The following is a 12,766-nucleotide window of genomic DNA, read 5'->3' on the forward strand; positions in this document are numbered from 1 at the left end:
GAACTGCACACAGTAGTCCAGGTGGGGTCTGACAAGAGCAGAGTAAAGGAGAAGAATCACCTCCCTTGCCCTGTTGGCCACACTTCTTTTGATGCAGCCCAGGACATGGTTTCTGTCTGGGCTGCACGTGCACACTGCCAGCTCATGTTGAGCTTATCATCAACCCAGACCTCCAGGGCCTTTTCCTCAGGGCTACTATCCAGCCATTCGCCACCCAGCCTGTATTTGTGCTTCGGATTGTGCCATTCCCACTTATTATCTATCAGATCTGGTGTTTTATAAAACCAGCCATGATCAAAAAGCCCAAACCCTTGCCTATAGCACCAGTCTTGGAGCTGGGTATTTACAGACTGGATCCTTTTATGCCATCCCATGTCATCATTTGCAACTGGAAGGAGGGAAGAGAAAATAACTTGCACTCCAGACTTTCCAGCAACTGTCCCTAGACCTTCTCGTCTCTCTTCATTTCCCTCAGCCTAAGAAACACAGCTTCCTCCCCATCTGGAAGATCAGTAGTGGTTACTAGTCTGCCAACCACAGCAGGCTGGGGAGTCTCCCAGCAATATCCCTCATTTGGGCTCCAGAAAGACTACAGAGTTCTCCATGATGAGGGTCAGCCTGGCATATTGAACCTTCTGTTCCCTTCCTAGGGAAGTTCCAAACAACTACAACTCCTTTCTTCTTCCCAACGCACCTGAGGACTGGAGATGGGCAAGGAAAGCACTCACTATCTGCCACAACCATTAACTTGTCTCCATTGATACCTTTCATTTGGGCCTCAAACACCCATTTGACCAGGGCAGGACACAGGGGCCCCTTTGGCCCTGGGTGCTGCATGTCAGCCACTTCCATTTCTGTTACTGGGAGATCAGAACCTGACTGCGTCACATTCCCTTACAATTCTCTGCCTTTCGACCTCCTCTCAGCTCCGCCACCAGGCCGAAAAGACGTTTTATCAGCTCACAACAAGCACAGGTGTTTGTCTCCACAGTCCGCCACTGCAAGTGAAAGGTTTTACCACTCCCCGCAGCCAGAAACGTGGACACCTACCTGTTTCTCACATGGTGCCACTGTCTGCGTTCCATCCATCGGAGCTCCTGCCCGTGTGTCTGGCTCCGCAAACGGCCGCGGCCCGCGCAGATGGCCTCTGCACGTCCCCGCCTCGCTCGGCGCACGGAGCTCTGGAACCCCGCGCGCCTGAGGCGCTTAAAGAGGCCGCGGCTGAGGGCCGCCGTTCCCGCCTTTCTCTGCCGCGAGGCCGGCTCGGCCAGGGCGGGCTCTCCTCACTCGCCTCTGTGTGCCGCCCTCAGGGGACGAGAAAAGCCTGACCTCGGCCCAGCTGCCAGGGAACGGTTGGCTTCGGTTCCGGGGCTGGTCTCTGTGATCCGAACTGAGGTGGAGTGTTTCTGATACCAATAGTGTGCTTGAATTCTTCTGAGCTGCTTCCTTCGTGTACAAAGATACTGTAGCAGCTGTGTTGAGAGCATTTTACTGAGAGGGTGAAGTAGTTTCAGTATGTCTGTTCTGTGCGCTTGAGTTTTTTGCTTGTTTGTTCGGGTTGGCTTTTTTTTTATTATTTTTTTTGAGGGGTGGTGATTGGTTTTTTGATGTTGTTTGGTTTTGGGAAGCAGACCTTCTCATCACTTTCTTGCGACTATTTTTTTTCATTTACAGACTTCATTGTTGGAGAATTCTCACAGGGAGTTAATGGAATAGTGTATTTAATGCTTGGCAGTATAGCTGAAGTCTGAATTGTCAAAGATGAAACTTTTAATGTCAGAGTGACTACCAAAACAGGACTGCTGAGCAGTTGAACAGTCTGGCTTGTCCAAAACCGGCTTCCTCAACACAACCATGGCATCTGAGGTATCATTTATGCCTAGCATAACTGTGCTGACAAGCTACTTGCTGTACTCTTTTACTGCCAAAAATAGAGTTGTGGTGATGTTGCTAATTACAGCTCTCTTATGTCTCTGATAAATGACTGTTGTACAGATCAACATAAATACTACAACCTAAGCAAGGCCCAGGAATTTGAATACTGGAAACAGTATTCTCAACTATGTTACGTTAATAGCTTTCAAAAATATTCTTGGCTTCTTCGGTACTGAGGTGTATGTGGTTTAGGTATTCCTACTATTCTATGTTTAGTAATTCTGCAGTAATAAAAAGGGAACAAGAAAAAAAGACAGTAGATGGAAGTAGATTGGCTCTGTTTTGGCTTGATACTGATCATTGATAGTGTTGCAAGTTCTTGTGATGCTCTGTGTAAAGACAGATTTAGATGATGTTACAGTTAACCATTCTACCTTCAGCTGTCATAATAATTCTTTTTTAAAGATAATATCATATAATTTTAAGTACATTAATTTAGGAACTTGGTAATCGAAGAAAATTCTACCATTCTAACCCAGAAACAGTCAGATTAGAATCTGGGCTACATAAATAGCAGATGTAGTAGTATTCTAGATTGTTAGATGTGCAATATTAGAGAACAGAAGACCTTGGTTCTTATCTTAAATGTAATGCCTCAGGGTTCCCATATCATGGAAGAGATGTGTGTAGTATATTGGTTTTTATTTACATCCTCTCAATTCCATGACACTGATATAGTAAGGGTGATCGAATAACTTGAGAGTGGTCTGTTTTTTCGGAACAGAGTTCTTGCCTCCTCTTTGCTGCTGTGCTTACTAAGCATACTTCAAGTAGGTCTAAGGTGTTTTCAGATTATGCCTCTAAAGTGGGTGTTTTTATTTTCCCATGGTATCTCTGCTAAAGTCCACTCAGGTAATGCCTTATTAAAATTATTCAGGACCTTGGAGTTTGTCTGCATGGATAAATTTGAGTACACTGAGGTAGAATATTAAACACGATGTCCTAGTTATTCTGCTAGCTATCTTTGCCACACACTTTGAGTCTGTAGCAAGGAGTCCTGCAGGTGGGCATTCTTGGGCATACTAGAATCAACATGGGGTTGGTACACAGTGGCTTGTGTGCTGTCAAGGCTTGCATTAGTTCACAACACTCACTGTTTCAAGTTAGAAAAATTCTTAGCAAATAACAATGACATTATCAGTACAAAGTCTTGACTTACTGAATTAGCATGTTTCAAAATTGACATTAAGCTTACTAAAGTGTTATATTTTACAGAAAAATACACTGTCCTTTAAAAAGAAAAAAAGAAGGGAGAAAAATGAAACATAAGCCTTTTAGTGATTTTAGTAGTCATGAAGTTTTTGGTTTCCATTCCATTAGATAATGTGATTAGAAATGCAGTTGGAAAAAAAAATGCTTTGAATTGTATTGAAGCCTGAAATTCAGAGTTTGTATTTAAACACAAGCAGCATACAAAACAGGATGAAAGAAGAATTCAAGCCTTACTTAAAATGTTCCAGTAAAAGTATCAAAACATGCCCAGTCTTTTAAGAGATTTATAAAATAATTTGCTTCTAATACATAGAATTATTAACAAAGAGTAAATAACCTTTAAATCCTTGAGAAATATTTTTCCAACAATTATTCCAGGAAAACATTTTAGTATGAAAATGGTTGAGCATGCTATATGGGTTTGAGTTAGTTTCCTCTTTCAGTCTTGTTATAGCTCTCATGTTTTTCCAAGTGTGATTTTTGGTCCATTAGATATTCTAACCACATTTTCTTTGTAACATATTCCTTAGCCTACAACTTCTTCTAATTTCAGCATCACTAACGTTGTAAATAAGTGAAAGGCCAATAGTGTTGTGGTTTTGAAGAAGATGCTTGAAAACTACCTCTGAAATGATGGCACTGCTTTTTGCATGAACAGATATAGCATGGGAGAAGAGAAATTTTTAAAAAGTGTTTATTTTCTGAAATACAGAAATATTAGAAACTGGAAGATTAGACTGTTTCTATATAACATCCATTTATAATATATTCTGAGATGCACTGTTGTCTTTAAGTGCCAGATCTTGTTTCTGCTGAGCTTGACAGGTGAATCTACCACAGGCCTTAGGTGATTTTTTTTAATTTTTTTTAATTCTACTATTTACAAGTAGGTTAAAATGAAGGAAATTTGAGAACCTGATGAGCGCTCTGAAAAGTGTAAACTAATGGTAGACTAAGCAGAATTCTGGAAATAATACATACCTTTTTAAGAAAAAAACACAGTCAAAATGCCTTGAGTCATATCAGGCTATATCAACATATCCATTTAATCTGCTTTAGAGTGGAATTGAGTCACAGAGTGCATTGACAACCTGGAAACCTAGAGAACTATTTGGATTGATGTGTCCAAGTGATAGCGCATAACACATCAAAAAAATCAGGAAAAAGATCTTAGTCTTGAGATTATGAAAGACTGGCAGTAGTGAGGAGATAAATTTTGTATGGAATAACTAGACTGATTTGACACCTACTGCAAATACAAAATTGAACAATGACTGAAAAGCAGTTTTTCAGAATAAGATAATTTGACAGAACAGTCAAGAAAAGTGGATATGTTAGATGTTTATATATAAACTGAGTAGCAGGCCACCCTCAGTGTAAAACACTATACTTCTGAAGTGCCTTTGTTGAAGGTGAGCAAACCTAGAGATTATGTGCTGTTAAATTGCCATATCACTTTACTGAAACATTTTAAATTTTATCCCAGGTGAAACAGCACTTCTGTTTGAATTATCAGCGTTTTTACTGAACTGAGTTGTCTTTGAAAATCTTACTGTCTTCTTACAATCATACTTTACAAGTCTATGCACTGCGACATAGTTTGATGGGAATAAACTTAGCATCGGTTCTTTTTGTCATTTGAAACTTTACTAAGCTTGCTGGTGAAGAGACTATATTGTTCAGCTCATGAAGCATCCTCAGGTTGTTAGCAGACCTCATAAAAGAATCAGCCTGCAGATTGCTCTGAATGTGCAGAAGAAAAGATTGACAATACAAGTAAGGATCAGGGAGATAATATTGAAGCCTGGATAAACCTTATGTAGAAGGGATGTACCACAAAAGAAGTTAGAATGGCTAGAAAACAAAATAACAGAGGAGAATAAAGCTTTTAGAGTTATTTAGTGAGATTATAATAGAAAAAAGTTGTATCGGTAGCAGTATTCTAAACCCATAATTACATGTCTTAGCTGGGGAGGGAAGGAAATGAACCAAATTCATTGTCTTAATGATAAACTTAGCAGATGGGCAAAATGACTACATGATAAATTGTGCTTAATTTTTTAGAGACAGCAGTTTCATGAAATATAACTGTGTTCTGCATTTTCTCCATCTGTTTCTACAGAAATAAATTTATTTCTTCCATTTTACGCACTCCTTCAAAATATTTGCTTTTGATATCATCTAAACATGCTATAAAAACCATAAATAATGTAAGATGTTTGGGTTTGGATAGTTTGCGCTTCATCCAGGAAGGTAAGCTGTGGTGTCATAGGTGACTGTTCTCAAATAACATATTTTCTAAAGCACACATAGCAGGATGTGTATCTTTACTTGCACAACTATATTTTTAATGTAATTGATGAGTCAGATGTACGAACACACCTGGTGTTTGATAAATGTTCATGGAAATGGAGCTTTCTTTTGTGCTGTATTTACGTATTGAGGTATAGCAGTACAATTTATTTGCAAGCGTTTTGTTGTGGTTTTGTTTGAGGTTTTTTGTTTTAAAAAGTTATATAATTTATCTTGAAATCACACTTGATTTCCTTTCATATCTGTCACTTTATAGAACTCTATTTGGCCCATCCTTTCACACTAACTTGGTATCAAAAAATCCCACCTGGTTCAGACCTTCAGTGTGTTGGTAGTATAACTGATAGTATAAGGTATGTGTAATTAGTATTCTACTGCTACACTTTTGTTCTAGTTACAACCATACCTGGAGGCATGTTCATTCCTTGATTACTCCAGGTAGGCTTCAGATTTCACTGCAAGTCACTGGAAATGTCCAGAACATCTTTTGTAAGCAGCTCACAATGAAGACAAGCTAGGTGAAATTCATGCAAACAGTACATAGTAGACTTCTGAGGTGGTTCTTCTCAGGCTAATGCAGTCTAATAAAACTTCTGGGCTGCCCATGTTTTTGTGTAGGCTTTACAGCAGGTATCTTGCAAGCAGGCAGGTGGCTTGATGTATGACTGAACAAGTTTCCTCTTATGGTTTCACTACTACATACCATTTAATATCATGCTTCAGATATTATTTGTTAGGTAGAAGTCTAAATGTTGTGAGGAAGGAAGAAAAATATAAGAATAGCAAGAAGCACAGCAGTAACATATTTTGTGCTTGTAGAAAGAAGCAAAGTTTAAACAGGAAAAATACAGTTTAGGGAGGTAGGTTTTACATCACAGGTGGATGTTCAAAGATTTTAAGTGCAGTGACCCTAAATGGATTAGAATTCTCATGTGCTTGTCACTGATTGGTTATTTCTCCAAAAGAAGTGCAACATGTATGGAGAGATATGGTGATCAGATTCATGCATGCTGTACCTGCCTCCTGCAAGTATATACAGCTGTTCATCTCCCCCTTCAGATTCCCTTTACTGAGTACTGATGATTGCAAAAGAAAAAATGAACCGAGTCACATCACAACATATATAATGTTTTACTTCTGTCACAGATTCAATTGTCCTTCTACTGCAAGTTTAATTTATATGGGTTTAATATATAGATAGGAATCTAGTAAAAAAAAAAACCTTCCTTTTGAAAAGAAAAAAGCCTTAAAATATCACTTGACAAAGATTTTCTGTTATTAACATGGCAGATTAAAAGTATTTAAACTTGGGAATAAGTGGAGGTATTTTATAATGGAAAAGCATAAATATATTTATTTTTCCCAAATTAAATGCAGATTTGCCTATCGTCTTTCTTCAGTTCTTCTCTTGAATTTGCTTCAGTGAACTTATAATGAGGTCAGACGTTTGGCTGGTGCTTTATTAAGCACAGCACATGATCCTGCCTTGTGGAATTCAAGAATTGTAAAATTTTCATATACTAAGTCTATTTCATGTTTTAGTTCTATTTTAATAATAAGGCTATAAAGAATCCCGAAGTAAAATCAGACCTCACATTTTGATTAATTGTGTGGTAAATCAAAGGAGAAGGTGAAAAATTACCTTCACTGAGTGTGTTTTGCTTCCCCTGTGGGAAAGAGAGGAATCATATGATGATTTATTTTATCCTCTCCCTCTAAGTAGAAAGAACAATCATGCGGAGAATTTCGTTGTTGTTTCTAAGAAGTGTTTATGCATTGCTGTAGAAGTACACTTTAAATTAGAATGTTTTATACTAGAAAAGAGGCTTTTTGTTCCAGGTGAGCAGTTTTATAGAGAAGATGAGGATTACCTAACAACTCAAACAAAGACAATACAGGAGTGAAAAATTTGACACTAGATATTTAAAGGGTCCAGCTAAATGTTTCCGATTGGCTGTGCTGGTGAATGAATGTCTTGTCTGCTGATCTGAGGTTTCTTAAATCAAGCTTTCAACATTCCTGTCTACTAAAGCTCTGTATTTTAGATTTCAAAGATGAGAAGATTTGTATTTTTTTTTTTCATCCTATGTTTTATTTTCTTCCACCGTTTTTAGAAAGTGCAGTTTAGTTCTGGTGTAAGGAAAATGCAAAATATTATGTACTTTTCTGACTTTCAAACAAGATCTTTGTATAAAGTGGAAATTCCTTCATTCATTCCACCTGGGTCATCATTTTTGTTCCCAGAAGTACTAGACAACTTATTAGAAAAATGTGAGTAGAGATAAACTCCTAAGTACTTGCCACTTCTAGAGAAGCTAATAAAAATCAAATTAGCTTCTCAAAGGGAAAAAAAATCATTTTATTTGAATTGAAATACTGCAATACGTGTGTGTACGTTCAGTGTAAGAGTAATACTATACAGTGATTTTTCAGAGATAACCAGTTGTGAATATTTTTTCATTCCTATGCAGAAAGAAGCATGGTTGAGTATCCCAGAAAGCTGCTGAGCTTTTGTTGGGAAGGTGTTTATTTATTTTGCTTTGTAGGCTGTATTTGAAGGTATGGGTAGATGATCTGCATGTAAATGCTACACCTGTGATTACTCTGTAAATGAAACAGATAATTTAAAAAAATACTTTTCATTAGTCAGAAAGGAAAATGTTTTAATATTCACCAAATTAATCTTACCACGCATAAACTAGATCTCATTTACCAACTTGAAGATATTTTTTGTTCTTGTAGAAAATGAGCATTCTCATTGTTGGTGCATAATGCTCTCAGAAATGACAATATCTTTCAGTGAGTACTTGTTCTTTCAAACTTGTTTTCACATGGCCTTTATAGTCTATTATTTCAAGTGAAAATTCAAGATGCAATGGCAGAAGTATCACATAGGCAGCTGATTCCAGATGTTAGAAGTAAATGAAACAAATTGATTTGAACCATGTTGTAGCTCACCTGTCTCTCCACCTCAAAAAAAGCAAAGTGTACTGTAAGAGTCAGGTTTTGTTGTTTCAGTCTCTCTTGATAATGATTCCAATTAGTGTTGTGATAATTAGATACAGATGGCATGCAGATGGGGAATGCCAGGCTTCGTTTTTTCTAAATTGCTTAATATGTCACCTGTTTCACAAAGTGAAGAAGCTCTTTAGGGCCCTGACCAAAAGCCCATTAATATAAATGAAAGAGTCCAGAGTAACTTGTGTTAGAGTGGATAAAAAAAGAAATGCTGTTCTAGGTGGAAATCATCTTCAGCATAGTTTTCCTTGGAAATATTTGTGTATACTGTGTATCTTTTAGATACAGAAATCTGTGACTTTATTTTACTAACTGGGCTATTTTATGACAGAATTGCAACAAATATCTCCATTGTCTTTGAAGTGGGGGGAAGATCAAGCTGTTGTATGTAAACCTTGTCTCATTTCCTAAGACAAACCACCTTGCAGTCTAGTTGTCTTTTGTACAATGAAGGTGTGTTTAGATACATTCATGAGATGAACAATAAAAAAAGCTATGTGGAAGTGCAAGAAAGGACTACTGTCCCAGAGCAGCTGTCCTTGTTTGTGGTTTTATATGGGAGAGAATAATTCTACCTTTATTTACACTCTGGAACTGGCAAAATATTTTTGTCCCTGGGTGGTGAGATCCAAAGAGGGTCTTGCCCCAAGACATTCTTTCTGCCAAAAGGCAGTATCTTAGTAGGTGGACTTCTCATTAGATATTCATGTCACATCCACCAGGACTGTCACCTTTGGATAGAGAATGAAATTCAATTCTGGCTGCAGGTAATTACTTCCTCACCAGGCAGAACTCTGAGATCAAAGATCAAAAGTCAAAACTTGTCAGTTACTTTTCTTTCTCCCCTCTTGTCTGTTGCAAATACCAATAAATTGTACAAATTCAGTTGCATTTATGCAATTTTATATAAATCAAGCATAAACATTTTCAGAAGCTTATATATATCTGAATAACAGGGGGAAATGTCAGCTGTAGGAAACCTTTTTCTTGTTCCTCTCTTTACCAAGATCTTTGTTTCACTTTTATAAGACTTTATCTTTTTTTCATCCTGATAAAATACTTTTTTTTTTTCATTCCTGGCCTCTCTTACACACCTATGATAGAGACATTACTGTGACCACTATATAATGTAGCTCTGTGTAGGCTATCTAGCTTGTGGGTATATATATCATCTGTTTGTCCATCTGTCTGTCTCACCATAAATTTTACAGCCAGAAACTCACTGTGACATGTTTCAGTATTTATTCAACTTCCTTATGATTTTGCAGCTTGCATTGAGTTGGCTGATCATGTAGCTAGTTTGCCACTAGTGTCTAGGCAACTAAATTTAAAGCTAACTCAGGTAAACTGGTCCTGCAGAGTAGTGCAGATAATAGACTTGTAGCCTCTCAATTAAACATTTCATTTAGCAAAGCTCTAAGCAATGTGTGAAGTCCAGGTCTTTTTTATTGTTATGTACTCAATACATAGGAGTGCTACCCTGGGATTAGGTGGATTGAAGGTCTGTGCCTTTATTAAAAATTCAGTAGTCCATCTTGTAGAGCAAATGTCAAGTCAAAGTTGTGGATTTCTTTCAACAGCCACAAAACCACAATTTCAGTCCCTGATATGGACAAAGCTAATATAAGCCCCAAATTTGGAGTGTGTTTATTATTTGAAATCCAAATACTGGTTGCTCTTCTGTAAATTTTATCAATAGTTTTTGTTCATGATTTTGTTGGGTTTTTTTTTCTTATTCCTCCTCTATTTATGTTCAGTCATTCTTTTCCAGTTTTTACCCCCCTCCAATGCAGAGGGTATGTCATTCACTAAGCATAGATATTTTTCTAGGTTTTAAAAAACCCTGTGTTTTAAAGTAACTATCCTTAAAGCATTCTACACTGTGTTGCAAGGTGGTCCAGAGAGACATTATTACCTGTGAGAAATGCAGAAGCTTAAAAATAAATGTTAATTTGGCAAGAGTTATAACTTAATTTATTGTATCTTGTGCTAAATTTCATTGTGCAGCTGGGTGATCAGCTGTGGCCTGATCATATGTGAGAGGCACAGTGCTGTGCTATGTACTATATTTCCTTGACTGTCCTCATTCTCTTTTTGAGTGCTTTTTCTCCTGAGGGACTGTAAAAGGGCAGTTCTTTTGTGTTGGAGTAAATGTGCCTCTCTTTGGACTCCCACACACAAGAGCTAGATGTTGGAGGATCTAACACAGTGATGTCAAGAAATTTGTAAACCTTCTAATTAGACATGTCCCACGTGTGAAACAATCAAACTTGGGGTTCTGCCCACCTCTGGGGAGCAGGCAGATAGGGAAGCTGCTGTTTCGACACTTCATTATCACCCTGTGCACTGAATAGGAAAACTCTAATGTCACCCAGTTGCTATAGCAACACCATCTTTGCTTATCTCTGTTTCTTTGGCAACAATCCCTTACTTTCAGCTATATTCACACCCTCTTTGTTACTACAAAATTCCTTTATTGTGGTTTATATATTCACAGCTCATGTCAGGTCATTCCTTATATTCTAACTTGATGTTTTCTTTATAAAGACGGTTACTGGACTTCTAACATTTTATGTTAATTTTGGTAGGCTTTGAAACTGGGGAAGAAAACCAAGCCTTTTAGGAAACTATAGAGATGTCTGGTAATAGAGTTGTTAGAAATTAAATGTGTAGGGTGCAGGATTCACTTAAGTCTGTAGGGTCTGGGTTTCATTTGGGATTTGCCCTGGTTTGAAGATGGAGACCTGGGAGTCCTTGGAAGAATTTAATGCCTGGGTTCCATTTGGCTGCTGTCCCTCTGAAGTGGATAAATCTAATTGTCTGAAATCACAAGGTACTTACGGAAAGCAGCCAGATGTGATACTTGTAAAGAGTTCCAATCTGTGTAGAATCAAGTAGAAGTCAGGAATATTTATACAGAATTTTACATTTGCAACATATTTTCAGTTGGAAAGACCTCCAGATGTCCCTATCTGTTCTAACCTCTTCCTTAAAGCAGATTTGATCAGATCATATTGCTCACAATTTTTTTTTCACTTCAGTTTTGAGTATCTTTAAGGATGATTCCATTCCACTGTTACAGTTTGTGCCTGTTGCTTTTCGTCTCTTGTTCTGTTGTTTGTTATACATCTCCAGGAAGAGTTCATCTGTTTCTTTACATCTTCCTACCAGGTAGTTGTTTTCTTTACCATCATAGTAGCCCTCCACTGAACTCAGTCTAGTGTGTCATGTACTCTGCAAAGCCCAAAACTGGACACAGTTCTCCCCAGATGTGGTCTTACAGGTGCCAAATTGGGGATGAATGGATACACCTTTCCTGGGCCTGCTAGCTACAATCCTACTAACAGCCTGGGGTATGTAGCTGGCTTTCTTTGCCACAAGGATGTTTTTTCTTACCCATGTTCACTTTAGCATATAACAGGATCTCCACCTTCTTTTCTGCAGAGTTTTCTTCCAGTCAGTTGGCAGCTATATGGTTGCATGGATTTTTCTACATTGTAGATTAAAAAATTGCCATTTGCTTTTGTCAAACCTTAAGGTTCTTGTTATTGCATTTTTTTGAGCCTCCCTGTGCTCCTCTTGTATTGCTTCTGCCCTCCAATGTACTGATCACTTTGCTTAAGTTATGGTCACACACTATCTGAGAATGTTCTCTCTATATACAGTCATCCAGCTTGTTAATGATGACATTAAAGATCAAGACAGTTGTTCCTGGTTGCCAGCTGGACTTTGTGCATATCACTTTGAGCATGGCAGTCTAGACAGTTTTCAACATACCTTGTTTTACTTACCCTAGCTAGCATGTCACCTGTTTGGTGATAGGAAGGCTATGTCAAAGACTTTGATGTTTAGGTATACAGCATCCTCTGCCCTTGCTACATTCCAGTACTCATCACCTCATCATACTAAGCAATGAATTTGAATAAGCATGGTTAACATTACTAAAGGCCTTAGATACTAGGGACAAGCAATAGATCTTGGAATCGGAAGAGAACAAAGCTAAGATCATTATACTTATTTCTTTCCCCTTCTAGCGTATCAAGTAGAATTTTCAGAATAAGTTAAGATTTTTCTTGCTGTGACTAAGTTGATAACAGTATTTCATAACTGAATAGTCATCATGAACCATTGATAATAATTAACTGATCTGGTAACTGAAGAGAAGGTGAAATAAGAAGTGCTTTGGTTATCCCTTCCCAAAGATGTTTGATCCCAAAGTTGTAGAAGAATAGCCCTTGCTGACATTCGTGTGAGTCTTTCATGTAAGTATTTCTGTTCATTTCAGTGA

At 37.8% G+C, this 12,766-nt stretch overlaps 1 long non-coding RNA gene across 1 annotated transcript in view; it reads left to right on the plus strand.

Moving 5' to 3' along the window:
• Window positions 1-1,239: 1,239 nt before the first annotated feature.
• LOC135184496 (uncharacterized) overlaps window positions 1,240-12,766 on the plus strand; it is a 48,236-nt gene continuing 36,709 nt past the window's right edge. Inside the window, exons 1-2 of the long non-coding RNA XR_010306056.1 lie at window positions 1,240-1,395; window positions 1,675-1,866. This is a non-coding gene — a long non-coding RNA (uncharacterized LOC135184496). The remainder of the gene's footprint in view (window positions 1,396-1,674; window positions 1,867-12,766) is intronic.

Source organism: Pogoniulus pusillus, chromosome 20 (assembly GCF_015220805.1).
Source record: "Pogoniulus pusillus isolate bPogPus1 chromosome 20, bPogPus1.pri, whole genome shotgun sequence".
NCBI classification, from domain to species: domain Eukaryota; kingdom Metazoa; phylum Chordata; class Aves; order Piciformes; family Lybiidae; genus Pogoniulus; species Pogoniulus pusillus.